This window comes from Ursus arctos, unplaced genomic scaffold, assembly GCF_023065955.2.
Source record: "Ursus arctos isolate Adak ecotype North America unplaced genomic scaffold, UrsArc2.0 scaffold_12, whole genome shotgun sequence".
NCBI lineage: Eukaryota > Metazoa > Chordata > Mammalia > Carnivora > Ursidae > Ursus > Ursus arctos.
This window is the reverse complement of record NW_026622786.1, coordinates 59,097,214-59,114,728: the sequence shown is the minus strand read 5'-3', so window position 1 is coordinate 59,114,728 and position 17,515 is coordinate 59,097,214. Positions and strand designations below refer to the sequence as shown.

Genomic DNA, 17,515 nt, shown 5'->3' with positions numbered 1-17,515 from the left:
CTTGTCAAATCGGCAATACTCTGTAAAAAGAAAGTACACTCAGTGTGCAAGGGTTCTGGGGACAGATTCTCCTACACAGGGAGAACCCTGAGCCTGGACACCCATCACACGACAGCGTGCTCCCTGCACACACACTGTTGTCATTGATAAGGAGTTTGTGGTATACGAAAGGGAGGTTTTGGGGTTTTAAAAAAATATTTAATTTATTTATTTGAGAGGGAGAAGAAGGGATAGAGAAAGGGAGAGGGAGAGAAGTTGGGGGAGAGAGAGCACACATGGAGGAGGGAGAGGCAGAAGGAGAGGGAGAAGCAGACTCCCCTGCTGAGCTCCATCTCAGGACCCTGAGCTGAAGGCAGATGTTTAACCAACTGAGCCACCTAGGCTCCCCTAGGGATGGGAGTTTTTGCTCGGATGGTGTGGCGTGGGATCCTAGCTCTAGCACTTGTGACTGCATTACCTTGGGTACATTCCCTTCCTTTTATGAGCCTGAGGTTTCTACTTGCAGCATTATCGTAGGATTTGAGGTAAACTACCTTGCAGTATAGTTAGTGCCTGTCATCAAGTAGACCCTCCATAAATGAGGGCTATTATTATAAGCACTTGAGATATCAGTATCAGTACATCTAATGGACTAATTTATATATGTGCCATAGCCAGTATGCCGTAAGACCATGTTTTCTGTTGTGTGTAAGTCAATGCATTTCTATAGCTGAAAGCTAATTTCCACGTTTGGTCTCTGACCTTTAAAATTACTGAATGTGCTGCTCTCAAGTGACAGAATCTTTTCTATACTTGACACTGATTTGCAAAATTAGATGTCCAGAGGGCTAAAACATAATTTTCACGAACAAGACAACAGTGTAACAAGCCTGGGACTATCTCATTAAATCTGACCACAACAAAGTCTTGGTGACCATCAAGGGACTAGCCTTCTGCTGTCACAGGACCTTCAGGCAGGGGAACTATGAACAGGCTTCTGTGAGAAAGTTCCAAAGTCCCAGTGAGTACATGACGCACTCTATGCATAGAATGAAGTGGTTCTCAAACTGCATATTAGAGTCACGTGGGGGAATTTTACAACTTACAACTTAACTTACAACCGAGTGAATCACAGTCTCTGGGGGTGGAGGCTGCACCCTGGAAAACTTTTACAAGGTCTCAGGCTATTGTCCTGTGTAGCATGGGTTGTGGGGGCGGGGGGGGGGGGAAGATCACTGGGCTAAAGAAATACTCCGATTGGTTGATGGTCTTTAAAAGTGGTGATCGTTCTTTTCATAAGAAGGCTGAAAAGTGTAAAAGCAACAACAAGAAAAATAGACCCCAAGAAAGAAGAGATGAAGAGAGGAAGAAGGGGATGATCTTGGGGGGGGGGGCGGGCAGAGGGGTGGTGCTGCCCTGAGGATCTTAGAGACTGCAGGTCTGCAGTCAGCGGGAGAGCAGGTATCTCCATACCTTTGCACGTTCTGTTCCTTCCACCCAAAATGCTCCTTTCTCCTTCTCCACCATGCAAAGGCCATCAAATATCACCTCTTATGTGAAGTCTTTCCTGACTTTTTTTGGCACAATTAACTGCTCGTCTATTCAGTCAACGAACTTTTCCCTAAGAACATTTTGTATATTCCCCTTGGTCACAACTCATTGCATTATATTAGCCTGCATTTCATGCAAAGGCCTTGCCTGCTCAATTCTGGGTGTTTTCTGTGTCTCATCTTTGGTTTCTGCAACAGTGCCCAGCACACACAGTATGAATTCAGGATTTTTTTTAAAGGAGCCTTCAGCACTGTAGTAGACATATTGCTGTGGTCTGCACAGCATCCTTGTTAGAGCTGGCCCGTCCTATCGGATTCTGGTGGAACTGTCAATCACAGTGACTCATCTGTCCATTGGCCTTAGGAGTCAGCAGGTGACCCAGGCAGGATAATTAAGAGTCTTGCCACAAGAACTGATATATGGACAGTGAGAATGACAGCCTCTGTTCCAAGACCTGTAAGGATCTTACCAGAGACTGCCAGAGTTATCTTGCTATCCACAAACACAGAGCCCCCTTTGTCAGGAAAGAATCCTGCTAAATTTTGACACACTGAGAAACAGAGAGACGTATAACACATAGGTGGAGAGAGGGGATGGACCCTGATGAAGTCACTGAGCCTAGATGCACCATGCCTGGTATCCGACCATCACTCCCAGACTTCCCAGTGACATGTGCCAATAAAGTCGTAATTTAGCTTGTATTAGTGTTGGATTTCTGTCACTGGCAGTGGAAGTTATTTGCACCAACTCAATCATATCGCAATAATGATACTGATGACAAAGCCCCCAGTCATAAAAAAATTACATTTGATTCTTCTGTCAGTGAAATCAGTAGAGAATAAGTTCATTTTAAAACAAAGGTTTTCAAACTGTTCTACAGGGTGCAAGTTATCTGTGGAGGACTCTCAGGGAACAAATTACGGATAAATTGGAAGGCAAGTGCCAGGGGCTTGGCCTGCTTTCTTTTTTAATTGAAGTAACTCTTTATTCCGTTTTATATGTTGGGATTTCATATTTCTACTTGAAAAAAAGCTCCCACTGCTAAAAACAAAACAAAAAACTGTGAAAACGAAGGCATGAAAGTGTATCCTCAAAAACAGTATATTTCAAATGTTTCCGCACATCACACATTAGCCCTCAGCTACCTGAAAACTTTACTTGCTTGGAATGACTCGTTCTGTAAAGGATCTGAGGAAATGAAGTCTTGCTGTAATTGAACAGACGGTGGGAAACACTGGACAAAGATGGAAAAATACCACCACCATTCCTGAGATCCGACCCGACATTTTGTCTCCAAACCCTCGTCCGCAGGAAACAATCCCAAATGTTTTTTGAGTGTGTTGCAAGAAATCCCTACGTGGATAAGAATAGAAGGTTCTGCATTCGGTAGTCTTGAGGAAACAGAACCAGATAGAAACCCTTAAAAAGGGTTGGGAACAAAAACTTCTGAAGAGTAGCTTTGTAAACTCGGTCCCTAAATCATCCTTGTCGCATCTGCCTTCCTCATTGCCGACGTGTAGTCCTACTCACCCCTTTTCTGATAATCCTCAAACTCCTTTCTTCCTCTCCACCTGCACTGCCTCTGAGTCTCGCCTTTTCTTTGAGAAATCCCTCCGTGGCCTCCACCTGCCCGGGTTCCCGCGCCGTCTAGCCCTCGCGTGGCCGCCATGTTGAGCGCCCTCACACAGAATGCGAGCAACGCCCCCCCCACGCCCACCCGCTTGGCGGCTGCGAACCTGCCAAAGGCTGAGGTTGCGTCCTCCTCCCGTGGCCTTGCTTGTGCACAGCTCCTCTCTTCTCCTCACCTCTCCCACCGCTTCCTGTTGGAAACGCACAGCCCCACAACCCAGGCCTGCAAGGGGGTGTTTCTGACCTCAGTGCCTTTGCCAGGGATGTGCAGCCGGGACCCCGACTCACTATTCTACACCAGTGTTTCTCAACTTTTAAAATTGGCTTTAAAAAAATTACCTGTGCCTCTTGTTAAAATGCAGGTTCTGATTCAGTAGATCTGGGGTGAGGCCCGAGGTGCTTCCTTCCTAAGAAGCCCCCAGATGATGCTGACGCTGCTGGGGAAGGGACTAATAAGCTTTGAGCAGCAAGATCTGCTATCACTTACCGGGGAAACCTTGCCTAAATAACCTCCCCTCGCCCTCACTGGCCTGCGCTCAAGAATTAGGTACATCTGAAAGCCTCTGCTTGCAATCAGATGATAATGATAGCAGTTAATACTGAGTGCTCAGAATGAACCCGGCGTGTTCCAAGGGCTTCTGCTTTAGAACTCATTTGTTCAGCACAACCACCCTATGCTAGAATCATCACTGTCGTTTTTAAGATAGGAAACTGAGGCACACAGAGGCTGAGTAACTTACCCAGGGCCACAAAGCTGGTAAAGAGGGGAGGTTGGCTTAAACTCTGGCCAGTTGTCTCTGGAGCCCACATATTTTTACCACTATCCTATGCTACTCTGGAAGATTCCCAACTGACAGAGAGTCCTGCCTGCGCTCCCTCAGCTCTTTCTGCTTTCCTCTGTCCCAACACACACAATAATACATTAGAGTAGACTGTATCCTTGCCACTCTCCCACAACAGACAGTGAATTCTTCGAGACTGGGATCCTTTCTGGTTTAACTCTGAATCCTAGGCACCCCAGCAATCCTTGTCATCCAGTCGATGCTAATGGCATAGTTCTAAGATACTGAGCTGCATAAACATTCATAGAACTTAAATTTTTCCCTTCCTCTCTGACAAAAGTGACTTTGATTCCAGGGGCTTTGAAACCTAAGAGCGTGCGTCAGGATCACATGCAGGGCTTGTTAAAACGCCGATTGCTGGGACCCACCCCCAGAGTCTGCTTCAGTAAGTTGAGTGTGGCTCCTGAAAGCTTGCATTCTAAAAGGTTCCCAGGTGATAGTGATGCTGCTGGTCTGAGGACCACACTTTGAGAACCGCTGCTTTATTTACCTCCTCATGGGTAATCAGCTTTCCTTCATAAGGGATCCTAAGGCAGTACACAGGATGTCCAATATCAGGGGGAGATAAGGAAAACCGTGACCTGAGAGAATGTTTACCTATCCTATTCAGGGGCATAAACAAAGCATAAAATAAATACCATAGCAATTTACTAACAACTCAGAGACTTGTTTTATTTTCTATTGGAAAAAAAATCAAGCAAATTAGCAAAGGACATTGAAAGCAGAAATCAAAATCAAATGGAGAATTTGGTTCTAGATACTCCAGAGGCAGCCGAGTCAGCCTTCTGTTATGGTGTATGTTTCACTTTGATGCTCTATGCTAAGCACTCAGGATACAGTGAATGACAGGCCTCTGGAAGTATACAGTCTAGCAGGAAAGGCTGGCAAACAATATGCAAACATATAAAGAAAGAAAATAATTACAGGTAGGGAAATGTTCTAGTAGGGAAATAAGCAATATGCTAAAGAAGAGGATAATGGTGGGGGGAGGCAGTGCTCACTGAAGACAGGGAGGTTGTGCAGGCCTCTTTAAGAGAGCAAGAGCTTCAATTAAGCCCACAAGAATGAGAAAATGCCATCCTGTGACTAGCCGGGAAAGAATATTCCAGACAGAGGGAATCACAAAGGTAAGCACCCTGGTCTCAGAAGGAGCCTGGCACGTTTTAGAACCCTTAAGGAGCCCATTGTGCTTGAAGCATAGGTGTGAGGGAGGCCTTGTACTGCTGGGAAAGTCTGGATTGTATTCTTAGTGCAATAGGAAGGAACTAGAAGGGTTTCAGAAGAAAAGTGTCATGTATGATTTGCATTTGAAAGAGATCACTCAGGCTGCCCTGTGGAGAAAGGTTTGTAAGGGGCAACAGGAAAAGGGAAAGGATCAGTCAGGAGTTAATCCTACTATGCAATGTGCAACGTGAAACACCTAACAGCTTATACGGGGTGGGAGCCGGGAGAGGTTTATCGGCTGCACCAATTAAAACTTTACAGCCCGTTCAAATAATCCACTTGCATCACACTGTTTAAAGACAACATCCATAAACCAGTCGGGGCTAACTGTAGCAAGTTGCTGCAATGCAGACCTCTAGCTTGCTGGAAAAGTCCATGGAAGACTTGCACTGAGAGCATCCTTACCAGAAGGGCCGTGTAGAATCCCCCAGAAGGGAAAAATTTAAAGAACATGGTGGCCCTTTGAGAGCTGAAGAAGTAGATCGGGAGGCACTATTTTTCTGTCTAAAAAATAAGGTCTTTTCAAATTATAAATGAAATTCAAGTCTATAGATGACTGTCAGTAACAATGGCCAACACTTGGCCCACGTATGGAGCCCTGTTGTCCTAAATACCGACATATATTTACACATTCAGTCCACCCATGAGGCAGGCGCTATGATTCCACCAACCTCCTTTCATAGATAAGAAAGTCTGAGGCACAGAGTGGGTAAGTAATTTGCCCAAGATTATAAAGGTGGTAGGTGTCAGGCAGAGATGAGGCTTGAAATCAGGTGGTCTGGCTCTGGAGTTGCGGCCTTAACCATCATACTGTTGCTTCTAGAGAATTTGCAAAATAAGAAAAAGTAACTGTAGCCACTGAGAGGGAGACCCCACATTATAAGTTTTGTTGTATTATCAACATAATTCCTGGGACAGAGTCGTCTAGCTCTGACAGTGAGCTGATACTGGATACTGGGCTTCGCTGTCTGTTTTACAGTAAAGAAATGAGACAAAATCAGAGACAGAAACAGAGTTCTGAGACAATAGCCTCATACCATATGCAAACACAAAAAGGCATACTGCTGTTTTTATTAGTATTTATTTATTTTTAAATATTTTATTTTTCTGAGAGAGAGATCGAGTGGGGCAGGGGGAGGGGGAGGAGAGGGAGAGGATCCCAAGTCGACTCCACACTGAGCACGGAGGCTCACACGGGGCTCAATCCCAGGACCCCGAGATCATGACCTGAGCTGAAACCAAAGGTCAGGCACCCAACTGACTCAGCCACCCAGGCTGCCCCTACTTCTGTTTTTAAAAGACTCTAGAAGCTCAATAAAATTTTACTTTAGATCCTGTGGAACAGATACCAAAACTCAGTTTTCCTAAATTGAAGGAGAGAACGTTTCAGAAGAAAGAATGCGTATGCGTATGGCTATACCAACTACTGACCCCACCACACGGTGGTTGTGTGAGCCAACCATGCCCAGGGCTGGTAGCGGGGTTGAGACCTAATTCATGGCGGCACTGCCAGAGCCAAGGACAGTGCCTGGCACACAATACTTGTGACAAAATGGGCTGCGTGAAATGGACATATGGCTTGAAGTCCCTGTTTTACAGCTTACTAGCTACGTGACCTTGGTTATATCACTTAGCCGATCTGGACTTCAGTTTATCCATGTGCACATCAAAGATATTATCTACCCTGCATCATTATCATGTATATGGGGAAAGGGGCGGGAAGGAGGTGAAGATCCTAGACAGTGCTTAGCCCAGGACATAGACTCAGTAAGGGGTAACTGCTACTCTATTGGTTTACTTGTTTTAGACTTGAAAACTAGCATGAAGGCCAAACAGTTAGAAAAACAAAGTCCTTAACATAAAAGCACAATTGCAGTCAGCCTTTTGAGATGTATTAAAAAATATATATACACATATATATATATGTGTGTATATATATATATATATATATATATGTGTATATATATGTGTATATATATATATATTCTTTTCCAGTTAACAAAAAATATAGAACCAAAATGACTTGGTAGAGAAATGTGAGAGTTCAATGTCATGGTTAAAGAATAGACTCTGGACCAAAGCTCAGCGTCACCACTTACTAGCTATATGATCTTGGGTGAGTTACTGAACATGCCTGGGCCTCAGTTCTCTCATCTGTAAGATGGGAATGTTAATAGTGATCTGCTTCATGGAATCGTTGTGAGTAATAAATGAGATAGCATACATAAGGCATTTAGAAATGCCTAAAAGGATGTGAGCACTCAGAGTGTTAACTACTGTGATTATTATGTTGTTTTCATGGTGTATGTTTAAGGCAAAGTATGTTTAAGGCGATTTTACATATTTGTAAAGATATGCAAAAAACTGGGTTCATGGTTTGTGTCTGCATGTGGTTAACAAAGTAATCAACTCCAAAGAAAGAGATACTATTTCAAACTATATTACAAAGCTCTCATAATCAAAACATTATAGTACTGGCATGAAAATAGATGCACGGATCAATAGAATAGAATAGAAAGCCCACATATATATTATATTTGTGGTCACACATATGTGGTCAATTAATCTATGACAAAAGAAGCAAGAAAGGAGAAAAGACAGTCTCTTCAATACATGGTGTTGGGAAAACTTGACAGCTACATGCAAAACAATGAAACTAGACCACTTTCTTATACCATATACAAAAGCAAATTCAAAATAGATTCAAGACTTAAATGTAAGATCTGAAACTATAAAAAATCCTGGAAAAGAACACAGGCAGTAAGCTCTTTGACATCAGTCTTAGCAATATTTCTTTTTTGGATCAATCTCTTCAAGCAAGGGCAACAAAAGCTAAAATTAACATGGGATTACATGGAACTAAAAAGCTTCTGCACAGTGAAGGAAACCATTATCCAAATGTAAAGGAAACCTACTGAATGGAAGAAGATATTTGCAAATCATACATCTGATAAGGAATTGATATCTAAAATATATAAAAATGTATACAACTTTATATATATATATATAATATATATATATATTATATATATATATATATATTATATATATATATAAATCACAACATGATTTAAAGAGGACAGAGGACCTGAACAGATATTTTCCCAAAGAAGACACCCAGATGGCCAACAGACACATGGACAGATGCTCAACATCACTCATCATCAGGGAAATGTAAGTCAAAACCACAGTGAGATATCATCTCACACCAGTCAGACTGACTATTATCAAAAAGACTTGCTACCAAAAGACAGCAAGTGTTGGTGAGGATGTGGAGAAAAGGGAACCCTTGCGCACTGTTGGAGGGAATAAACTGCTGCAGCCACTGTGGAAAACAATATGGAAGTTCCTCAAAAAATAGAACTACCATACAACCCAGCAATTCCACTTCTGGGTAATTATCTGAAGAAAATGAAAACACCCCTATGTTCATTGCAGCATTATTTACAATAGCCAAAGTAGGGAAGCAACCTAAGTCCATTGATAGATGAATGGATAAAGAAGAAGAGGGGTGTGTGTGTGTGTGTGTGTGTGTGTGTGTGTGTGTGTGACTATTACCCATAAAAAATAATGAAATCTTGCCATTTGTGAAAACATGGATATACCTTCAGGGGTTTATGCTAAGTGAAGTAAGTCAGACAGAGAAAGATAAATACTGTATGATTTTACTTATATGTAGAATCTAAAAACAAAACAAACAAACAAAACAGACTCCTAGATACAGAAAGCAAACTGTTGGTTTATCAGAGTGGGGAGGTGTTGGGGGGGCAGGTGAAATAGGTGAAGGAGAGTTAGAGGTACCAACTTCTAGTTATAGGATATATAAGTCGTGGGGATGTAATGTACAGCAGAGGGAATATAGTTAAAAATATTGTAATAACTTTGTATGGTGACCGATGGTAACTAGACTTCTTGGGATCATTTTGTAATGTATAAAAATATTGAATCACTATGAAGTACACCTGAAACTAGCAAGAGATTGTATGCCAATTATGATTCAATTTAAAAAAAGAAAGAAAGAAAGAAAAGAGAGACATTGCCACTCTCATTATATTCTAGCATTGGGAAAATTCAGAGATGCTGTTTGACAATCCTAATAGCTACAGGCTGGCTATTGAATGACTTACAAAAACAACAAGAAAGAGGAACCATTGTTTGATGCTTAAAAGTTACAGAAAATGAAAGGGAAGGTTTGGGTGTGTAAAACAGTATTGTTCCATTCCTTAAGGCAATTAGTGTGATCTGGATAGATACAGCACAGGGAGCAGGCATATCCAGGCACTCCTTTTTCTGTTCTATCAAAGGATAATATATATTTTCACCTTCAGAAAGGTTAGGTAATTATAAATGTATTCTCCTTACTCATAATATTTTAAGCAAGTAATTGTTGCCCATGGGAAAATGTTTAATTATTTCTGATGAACAGTTGTGGCACAGAAATGAGAGAACATGACAGGCAGTGTGGAAACTGCGGCCCAGTTCTTAATTGTGTGGGAATCTTGTCTTTTCATTGTGGAAAAAAAAAATCCCATATTGATTTTTCTCTCAATTGATTTCACAAAATTTTTTCGTTTAGCAACACTGACTTTCGCCAATTATAGCATCTTCTCGATTTCCCTAGGCCAGAGGCCGCCTCAGGCCTTCGTGATGGAAACCTGATCCATTTTAGGGTTGGGCTGCCCAGCGAGTGCCCTTTCACATACAATACAGTCTCGAAACTGCACCCCTCCCCACCCCCCACGCCAGTGTTTTCAAAGGGAAAGGGAAATGGTGGGAGAATGCAGCTTTGGGACTGCACAAAGAGGTGGGAGGGGGCGTTTCTCACTCCCTGAGTGGGAGGGGGGGAACACGAGAGGAGGGGAGGCTCCGAGCACCTGGGAGATGCCCGTGCACTCTGCTATGGGTTCTTCATGTTTTGGGCCGGAAAACCAGCTAAAGGGATAACTGGCAGGGACCACAGACAAGCCCCATAAGGCTCTCTTCCCTGCAGCGGGCACCTACCACCATTGCTCTCAGGGTGCATGCAGTGGCTAAGAGCAAGCAGCTTGGGAATGAGACAGCCCTGACTGCAAGCCTGCCCTTTTCCAAAAAGCAATAGAGTAGGCACCACTGACCCCTTTTACATATTTAGGAATCTGAGGCTCAGACAGGTCAAGGGACTTTCCCAAGACGGAGTTTGACCGGGACATTGACCCATCTTATTTTCAAGCCTACCGCTCCCAATGGCTACAATATTTCCAAACAGTATTTCTCTACATTTGCAGAGTGACTTTAACTCTAAAATAGGTCGTTTCATAACTGAAATTTTAATTCACTGATATATTATAAACGGTTTATAGGCACGTATGATGCTAGTCAACTTTTCTCAACTTTGTATTGAGATAATTGTAGAGTCACATGGAGTTGTAAGAAATCATAATGGGGTCCCATGTACGTGATAGCCAAATTTTGGATGAAGGTGTTATATCAAATATCAAAGACTTTGGAACAAGGGGTCTTAGTAAAAAGAAACACGTCAGGCAGCAAATCTGTGGCCTATATTTATTAGACTTTACAAGTCTTATATATGCAAGTGGCCTGTATATTTTTTTTAAGTCTGTGAACATTAAAGCTCTGTTTCCTGGGTTCAACTCCCAGTGCCGCCACCTCTCGGCTTTATGATCCCCTGTGGCCTCTTTGTCCCTACACTTGTGAGAAAAGGATGATCATAGTGAGGTCCCTTACAGGATTGTTGTGGGATTAAATGGGTTAGTGCACATAAAGTGCTCAGAACATATAACCAGCTGTTCTTTGATATTCCTGGCATATAGCTACATTTTGTGTATACGTGCGTTAACTGAAGAAACAAATACAATCTTTCTCCACCTATTCCTTGCCCTTTGTGGGTAGGGTGGGGGTGGGGACTGGTTTGCTCCAGGGACTGGGAATAAGGGTGCAGCTTTTTTGTTTTAACCTAAACAACATTTACTTAATGGTTTTATTCATCCGTATCATCAATAAATGTGTTCTTTCATATGTGGGAAATTCAACTTTTTTTAATACCAGATTTTCCTGCTTGTGGGAAGATATTCAAAGGCATCAGCAGTTTCTTGCAAACGTGTGAATTTTATTCCTTTTTTTCTTTTGTGAAGTCTTGAATAGAGAGTATAGTACATGATTAAAAAAAAAAAAGTTTCCTCATGAAATAGAAGCTATTTCCTAATTTCATCTGGATCCTGGAGGTAAAGTGGAAAGTGTATGATCTAATCCCATTGTTAGATGTGGAAATCCTTAGAAATTCTCTCATTTTGTCCTATTCAAGAAATGTCTCTCTAAAGAACACAAGCAGTGTTTATATCCATTTTACTGACTTGTAAATGATTACAGCAGACAGAGGCTTAAAAGAACAAAGGTCCAGGAAGCTGAAGGTGTCTTAGGGGTTACTCCCCCCACTCCTCTCCCCCATCAGCTCCAGATTCCCAACCACCACTCATATGCACAGACCACACCTCCATCATTACTACTCCGCCCGCCCCCACCATCACCTGAGAAGGAAACCAAAGTCCACAAAGCAGCAATGTTTTGCTGATTTACACAAAGCCATCCACAGATGAATGGCAGGCAAAAAAAGGGTCCTTCCAAAGCCACCTCCCCCCATGATACTTTCATCCAACTTTTGTCTTAACCCTTGCACAGTGCACAGCATTTGTTTCATGGTCCTGCCCTGGACTCTACTAGAAGCAGATGTACCTCTGAGCACTCCGAGCTCAGCACCCAATTTCTCTCCTAGTGGCTGCTCAGGAACCACATTCCCGATGGAAGCGAATGCAAACCTCCCTTGCTGACATATGCTTTCTATCCTAGGCTATCCTGTCTGCATCCAGAAGTTATGTTTGTCTTTTTTTTTTTTTTAAGATTTTATTTATTTATTTGACACAGAGAGAGAGAGATCAGAAGCAGGGGGAGTGGCAGAGGGAGAGGGAGAAGCAAGTCTCCCCACTGAGCAGGGAGCCCGATGTGGGGCTAGATCCCGGGACCCTGGGATCATGACCTGAGCCGAAGGCAGATGCTTAACTGACTGAGCCACACAGGCACCCCCAGAAGCCCTGTTTTTCAAGGGTGATTTTATAAAAGGTGGTATTGGGCTAGGACTGGGGACAGATACTGTGAGTACTGCTGGGCACAGACTCATGGCAGTCATTAGGGAACATGGCAGGCACTGAGCTAGTGGGATGGATGAGTCTCCCACAGAGAGGTACATTGGACCGTGCACTGTGGGATGCTGGGGGATCAGAGGAGACCTCAGTTTCCTGCTACCTCTTGATATGGGAGGGGGGAGATTTGCCTGACCACCCTGGGAAAGCTCGAGCTTTATTATCAGCATGTCAGCCTCGTAAGAATGAGTAATAAATACCCTGTTCTAGGATTGCCTAGAGGACAAGGCTAAGCAATCTTAGCAGGACTGCTAGGGTTACTCTGAGGACACACTGGCTTGTCTAAGCTCAGTGCGGAGATACAAGTCAATCCATCCTTCACAAGGTTTCAGACCTTTGTCCATCTGGCCAACCTAGGTATTTAAGTCTCTGTCCCTGGTCCATAGGGAAGGCTGGTAGTGTTATTGTTTATGATGGGTCACCTTAATGTGACTCCTTCCTGTAGGAGACCTTCCTGACTTTTTGGGTTAACCTGTTTTATGATTCCTGTTGTAACAGCAGCTGGCATATCTCAGTGCCTTTGTAATCACTTGACAATACCCTCTTCTTTGCTAGACCACAGGTTCCATGGGGGCAGGGATATATTTTCCAGTTCACTGCCACATTCCTTGAACCTAGCACAGAGCCTGGTACACTGTTGGTGCTTAATAAATACTTTTAAAATAAAAGATTAACAAGAAAAGCAAATAGTGTGTAACCTGGAAAGCTTACAAAGCACTTCGTTACTGTATTAGCTAGTACGCTTGGTTTTCACATGATCCATATGAAGGGAAATGATTATCCTAACTTTTACCAAATATTAAAGCAGTTCAGCTGCTCACAGCAAGGTGAGAGTTGAAGTCACCCTGGGATCATCCAGTCCAGCTCTCTTGTTGTGATATTCTGTGAACTTCCTCCTTGCTCTTTAAATTCTTCTATTCTGCTAACCCCCCAAGATAAACTTAGAATCACCAGAACCTTCCATCCCCCACACCTGCTGTGGGATCCCAATTAATAACTGCAAAAAGCATTTGCTATTGTTCCGAGGAGCTGGGAAATCAATGTGTTCATTAGCAAGCTCCCCCTCCCTGCAATCAGCTAGGAAGACGAGGTGCTGGGGCCTGTTCTCTGTATTTCTCTTCAACCATCTGTGACTAAAAATGTTCTTTAAATTCACTCTCCCCAGTCAGAATTTCATCTCATCTTTAGCTCCCCTGCCCACCTAATAACACCCCCACCCCTGCCAAGAAAACCCCAGAACCTCCTCTGTCCTCTTTCCCAGACCCTCCCCAATTGGCAGGAAAGGGGGCCTCGATGTGGTGGGTGGCTTTTGGTCTCAGTTTTTGCTGAAAAGGAAACTAGGCTTTCATCCTCAGTGTTCCCCAGTCTGTCAGGCGCTGTGTATTCATGGCTTGTTAGTGCCGACGCTCCAAAGGGAAGCAGATGATGTAAGCTTCAGACGGAGGCTAAATCTGAGCCTGCAGAACCCCAGCTCCCCTCCCTTCTGCTCAGAGCCAACCCCACTTCCTGGGGTACAAGCTGATGGGGCAGCAGCTAGGCTAAACCAAATCCCAAATGATGCGAGTTTTGAGAGTCCACAGTATACACTGAACTTGGTCTGTATAAGGATCAGCCACCAGAGACAGTAAAATACTCTTTTTATTTAAAACAAAATTTAAACCTACTTTTAAAAAATGATTTATCCACCCATTTTAGAGAGAGAGAGAGCACACAAGTTGGCGGGGGGGGTGTGGCACAGAGAGAGAGAGAGAGAGAGAGAGAGAATCTCAAGCAGGACTCCCTGCTGAGTGCTGAGCCCAACGCGGGACCTGATCTCACCACCCCAAGATGATGACCTGAGCCGAAATCAAGAGTTGGTCGCTTAACCGCGTCACCCAGGTGCCCCTAAACCTACTTTTTATTTTTTTTATTTTTTTTATTTTTTTAAAGATTTTATTTTATTTATTTATGTGACAGAGAGACAGCCAGCGAGAGAGGGAACACAGCAGGGGAGTGGGAGAGGAAGAAGCAGGCTCCCAGCGGAGGAGCCCGATGTGGGACTCGATCCCAGAACACCGGGATCACGCCCTGAGCCTAAGGCAGACGCTTAATGACTGCGCTACCCAGGCACCCCTATTTTAATTTTTTTATAACAATTTTTTAGTATGTTATGTTAGTCACCATACAGTACATCCCTAGTTTTTGATGTAATGTTCCATGATTCATTATTTGCGTATAACACCTAGTGCACCGTGCAATACTTGCCCTCCTTACTACCCATCACCGGCCTATCCCAGTCCCCCACCCCTCTCCCCTCTGAAGCCCCCAGTTTGTTTCCCAGAGTCCACAGTCTCTCATGGTTCATTTCCCCTTCTGTTAAAGTTGCAATTGTAACACAATGAATACCTAATTACCCTTTACCTAGGTGCACCAACTCTTAATATCTTGCCATATTCATCCTATCTCTTTCTCTATATACTCCCCCCCTTAAGCCATTGGACAGTAAGTTGGCAACCTCATGACCCTTTACCCCTAAATTCTTTAGCATGTATCTTCTAAGAAAAAGAATATTTTCCTGCCACAATACTAAGATCTCGCTCAGAATATTAGAGAACTGTTATCTAATATATAGTCCATATTGAGATATCCCCAATTGTTCCAATAATGTCCTTTGAACATTTCTTTGCCATGCAGGATCCAATCAAGGATCATGTGTTGCATTTAATGTCATTTCTTATTAACCCATAATCTAAAATTGGTCCTCAGCCTTCTCTCTCCCATGATACTGACACTTTTGAACAGCATAAGCCAGCTGTTTCACAATAATCTTCAGCTTGAATCACATGATTCCAGTTAGCCCTATCACTGATGACTTTAAAATTATCATACAATGAATACGGTGTCTACCAGATTTCTTCATTTTATTTTTAATAATATTTTTTATTATATTATGTTAGTCACCATACAGTACATCCCTAGTTTTTGATGTAAAGATTTCTTCATTTTAAAGATAAAAGGTTATCCCTTTTCCCTGAGTAATTAATCAGCGGTCTGTGGGATGCTGTTTGAGAGCATATGTATGTCCTTTTCCCAAATAACTTTTAATACAGTGGTTTTAGCATCCGTTGGTAATACTTATCTAAACCAATTATTAAACTGGTAGTTGCAAAATGGCGGTTTTCTAATTCCACCATTCCTCATACAGTGGTTGGTGTTTTCCATACAAAGAGCTTTCTCTCTCCCTCTACAGTTGTTAGTATCACTCTAGATGCATGGATTCCTGTTTCTGTTACTTGGTGTATTAGAATCCTTTGGTGTTCTTATTCTGTTGCTCCAATGATCTCCTGAAGGAAAACATTTTAAGCCTTCTAACTCCCTCCCATCCTGTTTCTGCCCAACCTAAGTCCTCTGAGGCTTCCCTCCCTGACCCCCCCTCTTCACCCTGCTGACCTTTATTCCTGGCAGGGAAACCCGGGAAGTCACATAGAGGGTTCTGGAACTGTATTAGAAAACCCATTTTCATGCTGAGCTCCTTGAGGGATGGGGTTATATCCCCTCATCTCTGTGTTCCCAGTACGCTGCCTGGCATGTGGTGGGCGCTCACCGGTTACTGTGCAATGCAGCCCAGCAATGAGTGCTTCAACCAAGCACAAAGTGGCAGCTCAATATCTCAGACAACCTTTACCAGGGGACAGGGAAAGAAAGTTCACCTCGCCAGACTACTTAGAATGGTCCAGGCCTCCGATAAACTTAGCAAAAAGTAATCAATTAGCTTGGCTGTTGATGTGAGATACAGATAGACCTATCTGGTGTTTTTAAGCCACCATTATTCTCTGTCTGTATCATGCAGCTGACCTGATATCCTAGATAATATATTCCCCTTTGTACATTATGCTCTAGTCATAATGGTGATTTCTGGTTTCTTTTTTTTTTTAATTATAATAATATTTTTTTATTATATTATGTTAGTCACCATACAGTACATCCCTGGTTTCCGATGTAAAGTTCCATCATTCATTAGTTGCGTATAACACCCAGTGCACCATGCAATTCCTGCCCTCTTTACTACCCATCACCAGCCTATCCCATTCCCCCACCCCCTCTCCTCTGAAGCCCTCAGTTTGTTTCTCAGAGTCCATAGTCTCTGGATTCTTGAACATATTACTCCAGTGCTTCTCAAAGGAATCACCTGGGAGTCTTCTTCAAATGCAGATTCTGATTCAGTGGGTCTAGGCTGGAGACCTGAGGGTCTGCATTTCCAATAAGCTCTCAGGTGAGGCCAACGCTGCTGTTTTGAGGACCACACCACACTTTTTTTGATAGCAAGGCACTGCTCTGTTTCACAACTGGATGCATTTGCAAATGCTGTTCTCTTTGCCTCAAATTCTTGCTCTCCTTGCGTATGTGAAAAATTCCTATTTATTCCTTAATTTCTTGCTCAAGGGTCATTGCTTTCATTCGCCAGCTGGTTTGTGAACACCTACTATGTGCCATCACTGTTTTAGGTCCTCAGATCCATGACTGTTCAAGATAAGAGAGGTCTGTGGTCTCAGAAACCCCACACTGTAGTAGTGGGAAAGAGAAGGAGACTACAAAATAAGCTAGCAAACCAATAAGATAACTGAAAATTATGCTAAGCACCATGGAAAAGGAAGAGGGAGAATGACCAGGGCAGGGACACTCCTTCAGGCACATGGTCAGGGAAGGTTTTTCAGAGGGGGTGGTCATGTTGCTGAGATCTGAAAAAAAAGAGAAGTCAGCCTTACGAGCTGACTCATTGGAGAAAGGGATGCTCATTCCAGACAGAGGGAAGAACAAGGACAATGAGCCAGAGAAAGCAAGGAGCTTGGAATGTTAAAGGACTGAAAATGAAGCAGATGTAGCTTGAGGATAGTATACGATGGGGACAGAGCTATGAGCAGGGATTGGAGGAGCTAAGGGTTAGGTAATGTGGGACCTTTGGCCCTGGTAATGTGTTAGAATTTTATTACAACTGAAAAGGGAAATCACTGGAGAGTTTTAAGCATAGGAATGATAGGATTTAATTTATGTTTTTAAAAGATCACTCTGGCTACTCTATGAAAAATGCATGGTAATAATAGCTGATGATAATAGCTA

General features: G+C 43.0%; 1 protein-coding gene and 1 pseudogene across 2 annotated transcripts in view; both read right to left on the bottom strand.

Moving 5' to 3' along the window:
• Positions 1 to 3,199, bottom strand: part of LOC113254267 (phenylalanine--tRNA ligase beta subunit-like) — a 114,008-nt pseudogene extending 110,809 nt beyond the window's left edge.
• Positions 1 to 17,515, bottom strand: part of DAB1 (DAB adaptor protein 1) — a 1,098,018-nt gene that overhangs the window by 780,837 nt on the left and 299,666 nt on the right. The window lies entirely within an intron of this gene.